The 7500-nt window shown below is 49.0% G+C and overlaps 1 protein-coding gene across 1 annotated transcript in view; it reads right to left on the bottom strand.

The window, feature by feature from the left end:
* The window catches only part of LOC113825637 (transcription factor mef2A), a 64351-nt gene that overhangs the window by 36773 nt on the left and 20078 nt on the right, over positions 1-7500 (bottom strand). The window lies entirely within an intron of this gene.

Below are 7500 nucleotides of genomic sequence, written 5' to 3'. Positions count from 1 at the left end.
GCTTCCACTGTCCACAGTCTGTTATTTAGAGCAGTCTCCTTCGCTCTATTCCCCTCTTTTCTATCACAGCTCTTTGTCTTCCACTTCGTCCGTGCCCATTTGCCTGCCTGCCTTTTTTATATTTCTTTCTTTTTTCTCTCTTTCGCTACCCCCCTCCTTTCTTTCTCTCCTTCCTTCCTTCCGTCCTTCCTCCCTCCATTCCCCTCGCAATCCAATCCTGTTCTGCAATCTCCCTTCCCTACCTCTCATCTCTCCCCATCTCATTCCCTCTCTTTCTCTCTCGCCATTTCATTTTCTCTCTTCTCTCTTTCTCTTCTTCTCCTCCCCTGCCTTCTTTCCCCTTATCCTTTCCCTTCCCCGTCCACCTTCTCTTCTTTCTTTTGCTGTCTCTTCTCTCTCTCCTCCCTCCCCATCCCTCCCATCCCTTCCCTCCCTCCTCTTCCCTCCCTCCCCTCCCCTCCCTCCTCCTCCTCTCCTCCCTCCTCCCTCCCCTCCCTCCCCTCCCCTCTCCTCCCTTCTCTCACCCCCTCCATCAACCCTTTGAGCCCCCCTCCCTTGTGACTCCCGCGCAGGTACTAACAGGTCATCTTTAAGGCGAAAGATTACAATTACATCACGCAGCCTTTGCACGTTCGACTACTGCACCTCCTACACTCGACGGAATCCAACTTTTTTATTTCATTTCTTTACCCTTCTCTTCCTATTTCCAATACCTTATGTGCCCTTCTCTTGGTCCTCTTCTACTGGTCTTCTTCTACTCACCCTCGAGCATCTACTTCTGTTCTTCTACTACTTCAGCTCCTCCTTTCTCTTCCCTCATAACCCACTTACCCCCCCCCCCACCCTAAGTGAACAGGCAGCCCTACACAACCTCTCCCCTCTCCTTTTTCCTCTTTCCTCATATCACCCTCACCTCCTCCCACCTCTTCGCCCCCCACCCCGCCCCCAACCCCTCCTACCATTAGCTCATCCAGGCAGCACCTGAGTACCTCCACGCCTTGAATTCGATTTCTTAACCTTTAAGACAACGATCTTGAAGACGGAACACACAGCGGAATCACGTACAGGACAGCTCATGATGATGATGATGATAACGGTAACGATGATGATGATAATGCTCATGATAAAAATAATGACAATGAATGATGATAAAAAAGAAAAAGGATGATGCTGATGGCGATAACCAAGGCAATATCACCATCCCGCCCCTCACAGCCGTTAACCAGCCTTCGAACCCCTTAAGCTATTCCTTCCAACCAACCCGGTGCAACCAACCCCTCAACCTCTTCTCCCTGACTCCTTGTTCATTCCAGTCCCCGAGGCCCAACACAAGACGACGGTGCACTTCGAGGCGTTGCAGAGACTGGATGCAACTAGTCCAAGTTACAAAGTTGCGTTTCAATGACTTATCAACACCAATCCGTCAATAGTTGAATATTTGTCGTCACTAACCTGCCACTTGTCATCATCATCATCATTAACCTGTCAAGTGCACAATCACCTTGTAAAAAAAATCACCTTATAAATAGGGCTACCAGGTTTAATTCCGATTACGACAGACTCAAGTCAGTTCCCGGGTACCGGGTTCTTGGGTCACTTGAACTGGTTGTTCAGGTTACCAGGTCAACCGATGCTGACATTTCTACTAGGTTTACAAGAGGCTCACTTGGCACCGACAGCGCAGTCGAGTGTCGGACTCCTTGTCTGCCTGCCTAAATGGCAAGCCATCTGGCCGCCTGGCTGATTCACCCAATTACATATTGCATATGAAGCCAAAGGTAAATGCAGTCACTTCTGCACAAAGGAGAAATGAAACATATTGAGTTGTTGAGGAGAGTGTGTGCATACTGTCAAAGACTGTTAATGATCATGATATAAAGTACAATACACAACTCCATTTCGTGCTCGTGACGCACTGACGAAGCGACGCATCCAGTGCGGATGTGAAGACATCCTCCACGCCGTTAACACAACAAAGACCACGGACTTCACGCAAGCAAGGCGTAATAAGAAAGACATCCAAAGACAGAGAAATGTAGCACACAAATTGGTGTTCAATGCCGGGTAATCCCACATAATCTTATCAATGTTCCACTTTTTTCTCTTGCTTTACGTTATGAGATCGCAAAATTAATCACACGATATACGAGACATTCTGCACCACTATATCCACTTGCTTGCTTGCTCTAGGAGAGCAAGCAAGCGTCGCCCGAGAACACAAACCTCCGCACCCCCGCGCGCGTGTCGGCGGGCGAGCTTACCGGAGAGCTTCCAATCCGAGGCTTTAAAGCACCACAAGAAGGCACCGATGCAGGCGTGGCAAGCAGAGACAGCAGCAGGAGTATGCGCGTGGTCTCGCATATACACATTTCCCCCTTGTTGGTTGCCGGTATTCCCGCTGATGGCGCTGGTGTTTATTCATCCCCCTCCCTAGTGGGCGAGACGCGAACTAGGCGTGCTATTTCCGCCCCACCATAGCTCGTACGCAAAATCTCTTTAGCGAGTATACAGTGGGTGCGACTCTCCCGGTGGCTGCTGCTTATCTGCGGGGGGGGGGGGTCGTCTCAAAAGTGTACTGAAGCGAACGATCCCAGTTTTTTTCCAACATCACCATTAGAGGCGACACCACACAAACCCGAACTGGCAGAGCCTCACGTACACTCCCTACAAATGCATAATAACATGTGACCTTTTCGCCTTAAAGAGCCACGTGCGCGTCCTACCCCCCCCCCCAATACCCCTCCCCCTCTTGCGCCTGTCCCCAGCGCGGAAATTTTAGCGCGTCGACGGCCGGAGTAATAAGGCCGCTCATGCTCACCTTGACATGGCACCGTGACTGACACCGCAGCAGCCCGCTTACGAACGACGGGGACCACTCCTGATGACACGGCGGGGGAACCACTCCGACCCGATCTGAACGACGCCCGGAGGTTGGTGAGTCGGGTGATCGGTCGGTGAAGAAGGTCCTCGCCGCCGAGAAAAGAGTTCCAAGAAGTCTCCCGCTCTCCCCTACAGTAATTCGGCCCCGACTGCGAGCGTCCTGCATGCCCGCAAGCACACCCGCGGCACAGGTGATGCAGCACCACGGGAGGCAGGATGTACGTAGCAGGGACGAAGAGACAATGAAGGGGGAAGGAGGGCGTAACACAGCTCCTTTCGTAACACTAGGATAAGGCCGAGGCGACCAAGCGCTTCACAGACACACGAGCCCCGCCGCAGGGACGTCGCCACCACTCGCTACCGAGAACTGTAGCCTCCGCTGCCGCTGGGAGCTGGTGTCGGTGACGGAAGCCTGGCACTGGCCCAGAGGGGACGGCCGCCGTGCCAACTCGGGCGGAGGAGGACCCTGCCGGCCTCACCTTGCCTCGTGCACCACCTCCCTCCCTTGTCCCTCCTCCTCCCCCTGCCTTCTACCGCTTCCTCCTTCCCTATCCTCTTCCCTCCTGCCCTTCCTCCCTCCCTCCCTAACTTCTTTCCCCCATTCCCTCCCCTTCCCGTCTCTCTCTTTCCCTTCACTCAATCTCCCTGTCTCCCCTTTTCTTTCCCTCTCCCTTCCTCTTCCTCCCTCTCCCTTTCTCTCCCTCCCTCCCTCCGCATTACCTCCCCCAATGAACAAAAAGAACAAAAAAGAAGCCTCGAGCAGGATACGCAAACAAGCACACACTCACATACATACATACATACATACACACACACACACACACGAATGCTTCGGGTCTCCAGATGTCCTCACGCTGGACCGTCCGCATAGCTGGCAACCACAGCCCCCTCCCCCGTATCCCAACCCTCAAACCCTCATCCCCCACCTACCCCCTGCCCCCTCCCGAACCCCAATGCCCGCCACCGTAGACATCCCGGCAGCCCCCCTCCTGGCGAAACAGAAGCACCTGTTGCAGGCCCCGCGCCCGAGGCCTTCAGATCCCATTCTCTTCCTTCCCTTCCTCTTGATGGTCCCTACAATCAATCATACCATCATCATCATCGCCACCCTTATCGTCATTCTCGCCGTCTTCCTTTACTTCATCTTCCCATCGCCATCCTCATCCTCCATACCATCTTCCCATCATCATTCTCTCCCTCATCTTCCTCCTCGCCATCGCCGCCATCCTCTTCATCACCGTCATCATCACCACCATTCGTTCCACCGCCTCCCAAAAGTCAACCAATAACTTTTTTTCTCCCTCCTGCGTCTGTGAGAAACAAACAGGTGTCCCCATAACGTCTCATATCGCCACCAAAGAAAACGAGGAAGAAGACGAAGAAGATTAACAGAACAACCATTCAAGAAAACAAACTTACACCCTAAATAACCCACCCTAAAAAAAGGAAAATATCGGAGATTCGAAAAAGTCACGAACCGCCCCATTCGCCATCACCCACCCCCACCCCCACCCTCACCCGCGGCCCATTTCCCTTGTCAGTCACGTGTTCTTTACACAACTACCGAGTATTCATTGCGCGAGAGGTCAGCTGGTCAGCTGGTTCGTTCTGCCCTCCCTCTTATCCGTTTGAATATCGGCGTAAAAAAGCTTTCTCAAAAGAGCTATGGTCATTAAGGTAAAAAAAAATAAAAAAATAAAAAAAAAAGAACCATCTGCTCAAGAATTATTCCACGAGCGGCAGCCGGGAGATAAAAAAGAGACGAATGGAAATCGGCGAATGCGATATGTTGGTATAAGTAATACAATTAAAATGAAACGCAATTACAATTAGAAAAACAACAACAGACGACAGGATAATTAAACTTGTAAATGCCAATGCACTTAAAATAAACATGAGTAACTGCTTATCAAGTATAATTCTAAATGTGCTCGCTTGTTCACATGTATCAATATATTGTTTATAATCGTGCATTCTAATTCTGATATCTTGCTCATATGTATTAATAGATTATGTAACAAACCGTGTATTCTAATTTATGTCTTGTCTACTTGTTCTAACACGTGCCAGCCTTTTGACTAGAGATCCTTGCAAAGGATTTAAGACTGCAATGTTGCAGGTCTAAAGGATCCCCCAAACTGCGCAGGTCTTTTCGTTGGTTGCCAGCCCCCCCCCCTTCTTTCTTAAATGTGCAAGATGCAGTTACGCTAAAAAAGTATCCATTAAACTTCCTCGTTTCAGACTTCACCCAAACTTCTGCCTTTCCCACATTAACGTCGAAGTTTCCCTCGAAGAGAAAAATGTTCTCATTCGCGACCCAGTTTCAGGAACTCATTCCTTTATTGCTTTATGCACATTATGATGATAACAACTTGCTACTGAAAGAAAGTACACACACAAGCAGACTACTTGACGACAATAACAATATAATTACATACAAATATATATATATATATATATATATATATATATATATATATATATATATATATATATATATATATATATATATATATATATATATATATATATATATATATATATATAGTTTCCCTAAAGATTATTTCAAAACATACGCCATACCATTTATTTCACCTGTTTTTTTTCTTTTAAACAGCAACGGGGAACAGTGATTCCGTCAAGATAGAAAAAACTATCAAACTCAAAACTGAGCCTGCTTAAAAAATAACAACTAAAAGCACGAAACTGAAATAAAAAATAATGCGTAAATAAGTAATCCTTCTCCATTTACTTTTGCACTACTTCTCGCCCTCTTAGTTTTTCTCCAACTTAACTTCCCTGTCTCATTCTCCCTCTTTCATTCCCACTCCATTCTCCCCTCTTCTACTCCTCCCTCCCCCTCCACACTCCCTCTACCCGCTTTTCCCCCCTCTAACCTCTTTCCCCCACTCCTCTTCCCCCTCCTGCTCCTCCACGGCCGATCGGGGGCTACCTCCGCCGCGGGAACGCCAGGACGCACATCGGACTCGGAACCCTTTTCCTCCTTTATCTTCTCGCCTTCCTATCAAACCCTTTCAACCTTTCTTCTCCTCCTTCTGCGTCTCCATCTACTACTCTCTCCTTACGCTCCTTCTCTTTCTCCTTCTCCGTCATCCTCCCTTTTCTCCTTCCTCTTCGCCTTCCACTTCCTCTTAATTTCCCTCTTCATCTTCCCCCTTTCCTTCTCCCTACTCCCCTTTTCTGTTTTCATTTCCAATGACATTCAACATTTAAAGAATAAATCCACACGACATTTTGTTCCACGGCCAACGCACTTCCAGAAGAGAGAGAGACAAAGGAATGAGACCGAACAGAGAATCGCAGATGGAAACAGGAAAGGGAGAAGAGACAAGAGAATTAAACGGACAAAAAATAGAGAGAGAAAGAGAGAAAAAGAGACATGTGTTTCTATCCCGGGGGACTGTGAGATGCTCTGCCAACTGATTTCTGCTTAGCAACCAATCTCACCGGGGATTCGATAAACTAAATAAACAAATGAATCCGCAAGGTTTAGACAGGTTTGACCAAGCACACTCCAAGACCCCACAGCAAGATCTGCCACAGCAAGCCACACCCAACCAGTGTCTACACCCGTGGCTTACGTGGGCCCTCTATCCTTTTAATACAGGGGGTCAGCCGAAGTGCAGGGGGAGGGGGGGGTCTGACCAATGCCTTAGGACCTGTTATCATATTACTGGCCACACGCAGAAAGGATTCAGAAACAAAACATACGAAACAAGCCAGCAACGCGAAGACAACCGAGAGCAGAAGAGAGGTGGAAGAGCAGAGGGCAAGCGGAAGGAGTGGCATCCAAAGGGAGGGCATTGAGTACATGTTATAGAGTACAGCGTATGTGGGAGGAGGGAGGGAGGGAGGGAAAGAGAGGACGGGGGAAGAGAGGAAATCAAAGCACGGGACTGTTTTAAAGGCGATGTTAGACACTTTGAAGGCTTATCGAGGACTGGTGGTGTAGGCGTGGGAGGTAAAGGGGGAGAAAAGGGCGAGGGTGGAAGAAGAGAGGGGAGGAAGGGAGGGAGGGGAGGGAGAAGGTGGAAAGGAAAATGGGGAAAAGATGGAAAAATAAAAAGGGGGAAAGGTGGAAAGGAAAAAAGGGGAAAAAGAGGGAAAAGAAGGAAGTGAAAAAGGTGGACAGGAAAAATGGGGAAAGAGAAAAAATGAGAAAGGGAGAAGGTGGGAAAGGGAGGATGGTGAGAACGAAGGGGAAGGGGAGAAGGGCAGGAAGAAAGAATGACTTACGTAGGAAAGGAGGACGAAGTGTGCGCGAGGGAAAAGGTGGAGGACTGTCGAAGACTGATGTGATATGGAGAAATGGGGGATGGGGTGAAAGAGCTGTGGCTGGAGGCGGCTGATAGCGCGGCAATATTCCGACGCCAATGAACGCGTCAATAAATACAGGGCTGGAGAGAGCAGAGTGAACACAACTGGCAACGGAAAGAAAGGAAACGGAGGGAAGAAAAACAAGGCAAAAGATATACGAAGCTCTGACAATTAAAGAGTATTGGAAGAATAATAACCCTCCCCCCTCGGGGCACCCGCGACCCACACTTCGTTGCCGTCGAACGTAACCCTACCTCCAATCTGCTGAAAATGACATCACCG

Source organism: Penaeus vannamei, chromosome 10, assembly GCF_042767895.1.
Source record: "Penaeus vannamei isolate JL-2024 chromosome 10, ASM4276789v1, whole genome shotgun sequence".
In the NCBI taxonomy this organism is placed as follows: domain Eukaryota; kingdom Metazoa; phylum Arthropoda; class Malacostraca; order Decapoda; family Penaeidae; genus Penaeus; species Penaeus vannamei.
Note: the sequence above shows the minus strand (reverse complement) of the source record. Positions and strands in the feature narration are given on the sequence as shown.